This window comes from Rutidosis leptorrhynchoides, chromosome 2, assembly GCF_046630445.1.
Source record: "Rutidosis leptorrhynchoides isolate AG116_Rl617_1_P2 chromosome 2, CSIRO_AGI_Rlap_v1, whole genome shotgun sequence".
NCBI classification, from domain to species: Eukaryota; Viridiplantae; Streptophyta; class Magnoliopsida; order Asterales; family Asteraceae; genus Rutidosis; species Rutidosis leptorrhynchoides.
In genome coordinates this window covers 672,329,393-672,340,102 of record NC_092334.1, presented here as the reverse complement: position 1 = coordinate 672,340,102, position 10,710 = coordinate 672,329,393, and positions in this window count along the sequence as shown.

Genomic DNA, 10,710 nt, shown 5'->3' with positions numbered 1-10,710 from the left:
AAACCAAGACGAGTTTGCTTCTGTAAATTTTACCACACTTAAGGGACTCATAGACGGAGCCATGGACACTGGTCTCACCTTAATTCAGTAAGGGTAGAGGCCGTGGTGACTGACTGAAGTCAGCTTTTGTTTTAAACTACTTTCATGAACGAAACCTACTTTACACCTTTTGTTAAATGATGAATGATGATGACCCTTAAGACCTTATTTACATACTTTTAAACCTATTAAGACGATTTACTGACTTAGTACTATTTGCCTTAGGTTGAGGACCTTCGGACCGATTACTTGCACACCTTTTCCGAACCGACTTTACGACTACATTATCATTGTGAGTTATAGCATTCCCTTTTTACTTTAACTTATTTTGGGAACTGAGAATACATGCGGATTTTATGTTTTACATACTAGGCACGAGTACTTAAACTTATATATGTGTGGGTTATATAACGGCAGAAACATTCCCTTTAGCTCGGTAACGTTTAGTCATTGGTTTTTGAACCGGTGAACGCGAATCTTAGATATGGATCCATAGGGTTTGACATCCCCACTCGGGCTAGTCGCGCTAGCATTTAACGAGTGTTTAATACTTCGTAGACATACGCACTTGCCAAGTGTACTTTCAGGGGGTATAAACGTTAAGTTAGTTACCAAGTGCCCACGGTTAACATATACTTTATCATACTGTTTTGAAACGCTCTTTGTAGCACTGAAATCTCGTGGCCTACCTTACTTACTGTTATACTTAAACTATAGCTCACCAACCTTTGTGTTGACATTTTTAAGCATGTTTTTCTCAGGTGCTTGAGGTTAGCTTCCGCTGTGTACTAGTCGTGCTGTAGACACCCGCTGCTTAGAGTTGTCATCGCATGAACTACTTTACCTTGCATTCAAACTTTAGTACTTTTGAACTATGACTTGTAACAACCGTTGTGGCCACATACACTTATTATTTGCTTCTACTTAGTGAAGCATGCTTTTGAAATGTAAAACATTTGATGTCGGTTATGACATCACCTTTTTATCGTGAATGCAACTTCTTTAATTACAGCATATAGTACTTAACCTTATAATGATCCTGTTGTTGATGATTCGTACACGATGGTTTTGTACGGGGCATCACATTTGGTATCAGAGCATTGGTTGTAGGGAATTAGGTTGCATTAGTGAGTCTAAGACCGACCCGAGTAGGATTCACTAATAGGACGAATCTACAACTTGCTAGTTTACTTGTTTCTGCTGAACTTACTGCATGCTGCTGCTTACTTTTACTGCTATATGCTGTATGCTACTACATGATTTCACTACTGCATGATATTACTTGCTTTCGAATGCATGCTACTTCTGTATGATTCGTTATTATTGCCATGCTACTTATTGTTATACATGATTTAAACTGTTGGCCTAATACGTGCTTGCTTATGACTTACTGACATGGAAAATTTATTTTTCCTTGTTCAGATGTCGGATGTACCACCTGCTAGCGTTTTGGGCAGTTCAGACTCAGACTCCACCACACCACCTGCTACTGTTGCTGATACACCGGTCCCGTTACCCACTAGTGATCCCAGCGCTTCGTCTTCCGGAGCGAGTAGTAGTGCGCCGCACCTGTGACCACTTCTGACCCTACGGAGATTCCAGCTCCGTCTGCTCCCGGACCCTCGGGGTCACAGCCCCGTATCGGTGGGATTGAGATTCCCGCGGAGTTCTAGGAAGGGCCATTTCATAACCATATGCGCACGCCTTGCCGACGCACTCCCGACGGACGTTTAGTGCCGATTCCGCCAGGCAGACACAGACAGATGTTGGCCGCCTTCGGACTGCCAGTTGAGCCACCCGTGTCGCCACCACATGATTCAGACGACGGGTCTTCCACTGATGCTCCATCAGACGACACCTCTTCGGATGACTCTAGTGACGACGAGGACCCTGCCGATATACCTATACATGCACCCTCCACCCCGCCGAAGAAGCGGTACCGTCCTGACGGCACCGTCATTCTAGGGGTGAATGGAGGTCGTGCTTTCACTGACGCATTTGGTCGGCGTCGTAGGGTTACTGCTCATAAACGGCTTGTGCCGTACCCTGCCGACCCACTCATACGTAAGGCACTTCGTTACGTGCTGACTATTTCTGGAGCCGGGACATCTGCACCCCGCTTCGTGTGGTCTGCACCACCCGCTCCACCAGCACCATCCGCTCCACCAGCACCACCTGCACCACCAGCACCGCCTGCCCCACCAACACCCACTGTCGAGGAATTGACAAGGGAGGTGGGAATCCTCCGAGCTCGGGTTACTGAGCTCGAGGAGCAGTTGGCTCAGGTTTTAGACATCCTACACCCACCTTCACCGTAGGACTTTTGTATTAGATTTCATAATGTAATCTAGTTGTAGCTTCTTGTATTATTTATGTATTGTAAGAAGTTATGCGGATGTATGAAACTTATTATTTATTAATGGAACTTTACGTTATTTAATTCTTGCACGATGTTCTATTTGCAGTACTGTACGATGATTCTGTGGTATTTGTACCTAGATGCGTTATTTAATAACATGTGATGTTTTAATTCCATGTTGGTTACTATATACTATATTATTACTATTTGCATACTGGATTTTGACTTGAGTCAAAATGTTTGTTTAGAATACCATGGCCAACGGAAGAACCACACCTACCGCAGCCCAGATTGAGGACATGATCAACGAACGGGTCGCTGCAGCCCTAGCAGAAAGAAATCTCCAAGCTCCACCGCCACCACCACCACCAGTTATCCCACCCGTTCGAAATGGGTGTACTTACAAGGAATTCCAGAGCTGCAAACCGCATAACTTCAGCGGCACCGAGGGACCGGTTGGTCTCACCAGATGGTTCGAGAAACTTGAATCAGTATTCTGAGTTAGCAACTGTTCGTAGGACAACAAGACCAAGTTTGCTTCGTGCACGCTATCTGACGGCGCGCTAACGTGGTGGAACACGTTAGCTCAAGTGAAAGGCATTGATGAGGCGTATGCTACGCCATGGGAGGAATTTTAAGGCTGCTATGATTGATGAGTATTGTCTGAGAACCGAAATCCAGAAGATGGAAATCGAATTTATGTAGTTAAAGGCCTTTGGGAACGACCTTGATGGTTACAACAAGAGATTTTTGGAACTAGCTCTTATGTGTCCGACAATGGTCACCCCGGAATTCAAGCGTATGGAGAGATACTTCTGGGGACTCCCTAAGTCCATCAAAGGAAACGTCACATCGTCCAAACCACCGAATGTTCCCGAAGCAATGTTCATGGCGCATACCCTCATGAATCAAATTCTTGTTGATGAGCTGGAGAAGGCTAAGTTTGAGGCTGGTAGTAGCGAAAAGAGGAAATGGGACAACAACCACAACAACCACAACAACAACAACCACCACAACAACAGGGGGAGAACTTATGACCATACCCCCGCCAAGAGGCACAACAACGGTGGAAACCCCAACCCCAACAACAACACCAACTCTAACCCGAACTACAAGGGAACCTTACCACAATGCAAGAGGTGTTATAAACACCACACTGGGTATTGCAATGTTGTCTGCGAGAAGTGTCAACGGGCTGGGCATATTGGAAAAGACTGCAAGGTCACCACTTTGAATGGGAAGCCAAACACCAATGGGCCGAAGAAGTGCTACGAATGTGGACAGACGGGCCATTTCAGAAATGCATGCCCCAACAAGCGAAAAGATGGCAGGCCATCCCGTGGTAGAGCTTTTAATGTTAATGCAAGGGATGCACGCGATAACCCCGACTTGGTGATAGGTATATTCAAAATCAACAACCTTTTAGCTTCTGTCTTGTTTGATACTGGTGCGGATAGAAGTTATGTATGTAGACATTTTTACGATAAGATTAATTGGTCATTAGTCCCATTAAAAGAGAGTATGCTTGTCGAGGTCGCCAATGGAAAACTTGAAAAGGTTGACCATATTAGTCGTGGAGCTATTATCAACATAGCCGGTGCAGATTTCGAAATTGATTTGATACCAATCAAACTGGGAAGTTTTGACGTGATCGTCGGTATGGATTGGTTGAGCAAGATAAGGGCCGATATTATCTGCGGAGATAAAGCACTTCGTATACCACACGGAGACGGTGAGCCACTGATCATCTACGGAGAAAGATGTACCTCTAAGTTGAACCTCATTAGTTGCGTGAAAGCGCAAAAGATTATGAAGAAGGGACGTCTTGCTGTCCTAGCACATGTGAAAGCGGTAGAAACTGAGGTGAAGAGCGTGAACGACGTTCGAATTGTGAACGAATTTTCCGATGTCTTCCCAGAGGAATTGCCTGGATTGCCGCCGCAGAGAGCAGTAGAGTTTCAGATTGATTTAGTGCCAGGAGCTGCACCTGTAGCTCGCACACCTTATAGACTCACACCTTCCGAGATGCAAGAATTACAAAGTCAACTACAAGAACTACTTGATCGAGGATTTATCCAACCAAGCTTCTCGCCTTGGGGCGCACCTGTGTTGTTTGTGAAGAAGAAGGATGGATCCTTCCGTATGTGTATCGACTACCGTGAACTCAACAAATTGACTATCAAGAATCGGTATCCTCTTCCACGAATTAACGATCTTTTTGACCAACTACAAGGATCGAGCGTTTACTCAAAGATCGATTTGCGATCCGGATATCACCAGCTGAGGGTGAAGGAAAGTGATGTGATGAAAACTGCATTTAGAACTCGTTATGGTCATTATGAGTTTCTCGTGATGCCATTCGGATTAACCAATGCACCTGCCGTATTCATGAACTTAATGAATCGTGTCTGCAAGCCGTACTTGGATAAATTTGTTATCGTCTTCATAGATGATATCCTCGTCTACTCTAAGAGCGAAGAAGAACATGAGCAACACCTCCGACTAGTGCTCGAGCTCCTGAGACAAGAGCAACTTTACGCCAAATTCTCCAAGTGTGAATTTTGGTTGAAGGAAGTTCAATTTCTGGGTCATGTTATGAGTGACCAGGGTATCAAAGTTGATCCCACCAAGATTGAAGCCATCAGCAAGTGGGAGACCCCCACTACTCTGACGCATATTCGCCAATTCCTAGGTCTCGCCTATTATTATCGAAGGTTCATTGAAGGATTTTCTCTGATTGCCCGTCCTTTGACCGCGCTGACTCACAAGGGCAAGAAGTTCATTTGGGAACCCGCACACGAATCAGCATTTCAAACTTTGAAGAAGAAGTTAACCTCCGCACCTATCCTATCACTTCCCGAAGGCCGTGATGACTTTGTTGTTTATTGTGATGCATCGAAGAGTGGTTTTGGTTGTGTACTGATGCAACGATCAAAGGTTATTGCCTATGTCTCCCGCCAATTGAAGATTCACGAGCGGAACTACACTACTCACGATCTTGAACTTGGAGCCGTTGTCTTTGCGCTCAAATTGTGGAGACATTATTTGTATGGAACTAAGAGCACTATCTTCACCGATCACAAGTGTCTCCAGCACATCTTCGATCAGAAGCAACTGAATATGAGGCAGCATCGATGGATCAAGACGTTCAACGACTACGATTGTGAACTCCGTTATCACCCTGGCAAGGCCAATGTTGTAGCTGACGCTTTAAGCCGAAAGGAGAGGACGGCACCTCTTCGTGTTAGGGCTCTGAACATCACCATCCATTCGAACCTCAACAGTCAGATCCGAGTAGCCCAAGAAGAGGCTCTCAAGGAGGAGAATATATCTCACAAACATTTGAACATACTTGTCTCTCGATTCGAGGTTAGGGAGTCTGGACTCCGATCTTATGCCAGAAGAATTTGGGTACCTTATTATGGGGATCTACGAAACCTGATACTTGATGAAGCACACAAATCGAGATATTCGATTCATCCTGGAGCTGGCAAAATGTACCACGACCTTAAGGAACAGTATTGGTGGCCGAATCTTAAGAAGGACGTTGCGACTTATGTTGGTAAGTGTTTGACTTGCTCGAAGGTTAAAGCCGAGCATCAGAGACCTTCTGGTTTACTTCAATAGCCGGAGATCCCACAATGGAAGTGGGAAAGGATCACAAATGGATTTCATCACCAAGCTACCAAAGACGGTGGGCGGATACGATACTATTTGGGTTATTGTTGACCGCCTTACCAAATTTGCACACTTCCTAGCGATGAAGGAAACTGATACGATGGAAAGACTTGCTCAATTATACATTAAGGAGGTTGTATCACGACACGGTGTACCTTTATCGATCATCTCCGATCGCGATCCCCATTTTGCCTCTAGATTTTGGCGTTCTTTGCAAGAAGCCAAGGGAACTCGTCTTGACATGAGTACTGCTTATCATCCTCAGACAGACGGGAAAAGTGAACGCACGATTCAGACCCTGGAAGACATGTTGCGTGCATGTGTCATTGATTTCAGAAAAGCCTGGGAAAGGCATTTGCCACAAGCCGAATTTTCGTACAACAACAGTTACCACTCGAGCATTAATGCTGCACCTTTTGAAGCATTGTATGGCCGTAAGTGCCGATCTCCTATTTGTTGGGCCGAAGTAGGCGAAAAGCAAATCACCGGACCCGAGGTAGTCCACAAAACCACGGAGAAGATTGCTCAGATTCAAGCTAGACTTAAGACTGCCCGCGATCGCCAAAAGAGTTATGCTGATCTTAAACGTAAAGACTTTGAATTCAACGTTGGTGATCGTGTTATGTTGAAGGTTGCACCTTGGAAAGGTGTGATCCGTTTCGGAAAATGTGGAAAGTTGAACCCACGATACATTGGTCCTTTTGAAATCTTGGAACGTGTTGGACCCGTTGCTTACCGTTTGGACCTACCACCACAATTGAGCTCAGTTCATCCTACCTTCCACGTGTCGAACTTGAAAAAGTGTCTTGCTGCACCTGAACTTATCATACCACTTGAGGAACTTACGATTGACGACAAACTCCACTTTGTGGAAGAACCTGTTGAAATTATGGATCGTGAGATCAAAACTTTGAAACACAACAAGATTTCGATCGTCCGAGTACGATGGAATGCCAAACGAGGACCTGAGTTTACTTGGGAGTGAGAGGATCAAATGATACGGAAGTATCCTCACCTTTTCCCGACTCCTCCATCTACCTTAGCTTAAATTTCGGGACGAAATTTTCTTTAACAGGTGGGTAATGTAACGACCCTGGATTTTCAAACGTTTATTTATTAATAATTGTTATTATTAATACGTGTGATTAAACGAATGTATGTTATTACATTTACATGTTGCCATGATTGCCCGAACTTGACTTTAATTGCCCGAAAAGTCTTTGTGACACACGAAACTTACACGAATAATATTTTCACATATTATTTGCATTCATGATTAATTTTATTAATCATTTTAATTAACTAAAGTTATTAGTTAGTTACTTGGGCTTTAATTGGATTTATTTGTTAATATTTGGAACTTGGGCTTGGTTTAAGTTAATGGACTCATGAATAAAGACTCATAAGCCCACCCTACATCTACATGGACTAACTAGCCCACTCTTTCACATGTAAGTATTACTTAACTAGTTAGTTAAAGGATTGGAATCTAGTTTTCATGTAATCCCCATGTAATCACCTCTTTTACCCAACTTTTGTAAGACTTTTCATACTTGTAACCATTAAACAACACCCTCCCCTTTGTGGATGCTGCTGGCCGTGACTTGGGGAGGTGCACAAAGGGATTCAAATCTTTTTTTTTACTTACTACTTCACTCACATTCTGTCATTCACTACACACACTTACTTGCATACATTTTTCTCTCTTCCCTCTCTCATTTTTCTCTCTATCTTGTAAGTGTTTTGAACAACTTGTTCTTCTTTTCTTTCTTGATGAAAACCGAATTCAAACACCCCACAATCATCATCATCTTTTGTTATTTGTAGTTTGATTACTTGTTGTTAGTTTGTTACATGTAATTGTTAGTTATTCTTTACTAGTTACAAGATCAAACTTACTAGTTTGATTCTTCATAATATCTTGTATTTATCAAGAACACAAGAACATAAACTTACTAGTTTATGATTCTACTTTTATTGTTTCAAAGTTTGTAAGTTCATAGTTGTTAAATTCATACTTGAAGCTCATGAAGTAAACTTTAAAGTTTACTTTCTAAAGATCAAACTTTGGTTTGAATCTTTAAAGTATGAACAACCATGAATAATTTACTTGTTTACTTAGTTTACTTCTTCTTGCACTTTACTTTCATGTAATTAGTTTAAATGGTCAAGTACTACAAGTTAGTCTTGATCTCATATCTCTTGGAACTAAAAGTTAACTTAAAAGTCCAAGAACATATAAATAAGTTTTCTTTAAAAATAACTTTGTATACTTATGCTTGATCTAGACTTTTGGGTCTTGGATCTTCAAGATCTAACTAAAGAACTATGTTCTACATCTTAAGATCTTTATTAGTTAGTTTACTTTCAAGTTTGTAACTTGTTATTAGCTTTAAAGTTCATATAGGTGTTAGATCTAAGACTTTGATATAACTTTGGTTCATCAAACTTCATACAACTCTTAAGTGAGTTGTGCTTCATGTCTTAGACTTGCACTAGGGTTATGATAGTCAAGACTAGGTTAAGATGATGTAGATACATCAATGAGGTGTACACTTGAAGCTATATGCATCAAGGACGAGAACCATGATGAACATCAAGCACCAAGACCACCGGAACTCACTTAAACTTACTGTTTCTGTCCAAAACCTACTGACCTGCTGTTTCGGTAACATACCAGTAGACCTGGGCTGTTCTAACCATGATTTTTAGATAGAAATTTTTGAGTAGATAACTTTTCATATAGGACTCGTCTTAATCCGAGTTACGGTTTAGGATTTATGGCCCTCCGATCGTCACTATGTCCTTTAACGTTGTGCAGAAATTTCTGACCTACTCGTACTTAGACCGTCGCCACGGTCAAACCAAGACGAGTTTGCTTCTGTAAATTTTACCACACTTAAGGGACTCATAGACGGAGCCATGGACACTGGTCTCACCTTAATTCAGTAAGGGTAGAGGCCGTGGTGACTGACTGAAGTCAGCTTTTGTTTTAAACTACTTTCATGAACGAAACCTACTTTACACCTTTTGTTAAATGATGAATGATGATGACCCTTAAGACCTTATTTACATACTTTTAAATCTATTAAGATGATTTAATGACTTAGTACTATTTGCCTTAGGTTGAGGACCTTCAGACCGATTACTTGCACACCTTTTCCGAACCGACTTTACGACTACATTATCATTGTGAGTTATAGCATTCCCTTTTTACTTTAACTTATTTTGGGAACTAAGAATACATGCGGATTTTATGTTTTACATACTAGGCACGAGTACTTAAACTTATATATGTGTGGGTTATATAACGGCAGAAACATTCCCTTTAGCTCGGTAACGTTTAGTCATTGGTTTTTAAACCGGTGAACGCGAATCTTAGATATGGATCCATAGGGTTTGACATTCCCACTCGGGCTAGTCGCGCTTGCATTTAACGAGTGTTTAATACTTCGTAGACATACGCACTTGCCAAGTGTACTTTCAGGGGGTATAAACGTTAAGTTAGTTACCAAGTGCCCACGGTTAACATATACTTTATCATACTGTTTTGAAACGCTCTTTGTAGCACTTAAATCTCGTGGCCTACCTTACTTACTGTTATACTTAAACTATAGCTCACCAACCTTTGTGTTGACGTTTTTAAGCATTTTTTTCTCAGGTGCTTGAGGTCAGCTTCCGCTGTGTACTAGTTGTGCTGTAGACACCCGCTGCTTAGAGTTGTCATCACATGAACTACTTTACCTTGCATTCAAACTTTAGTACTTTTGAACTATGACTTGTAACGACCGTTGTGGTCACATACACTTATTATTTGCTTCTACTTAGTGAAGCATGCTTTTGAAATGTAAAACATTTGATGTCGGTTATGACATCACCTTTTTATCGTGAATGCAACTTCTTTAATTACAGCATATAGTACTTAACCTTGTAATGATCCTGTTGTTGATGATTCGTACACGATGGTTTTGTACGGGGCATCACAGCTAGGGACATGAAATTCATGCAAGGTCAGTGTCCATGGTTCAAGGACAAGCAAAATATCATATATTCTAAAATGAGTAACTTTGGTTTAGCCAATTGGTACAGTTTATTCAATCAATTTGGATGTTCTGTTTCAGCCCATTTCAGAAATTACCAAAACTATGGCCCTAATGTGCACAATGCATAAGGTTTTAGAGGTTTCAACAAACTAAACATATATCACATAACATATAAAGATTCATATTCCAGAAGCATTCATGTTAATTCACAAAACACAAACCACAGAGTACAAATCAGAGAACAAGTGGCAGATTCGATCCTAGTTTAGCTTGTCACATTCGCATGCAATTATCTGAAGATCTAGATACAATTAGACCATGATATCTACATGAAAAGTGAAGTAATTGTTTTTTAAATTTCAGATATGAAAAGCTCTAATCTCAGAAATCAATAAATTTTAGCATACAAGTCAATTTTCATGCATGTGCTGGAAAAATCTATGTTTTCATTCGATTAAGCATATCACGAGTTTTACTCAAGCAAATGACATGATATCCTAGTGTAACTTGAATATTTTTGAATTATATATCCAATGTTAATCAACACATAAGCCAATTCGTGACCCATCAATACCAGTTTTCTGATCAAGC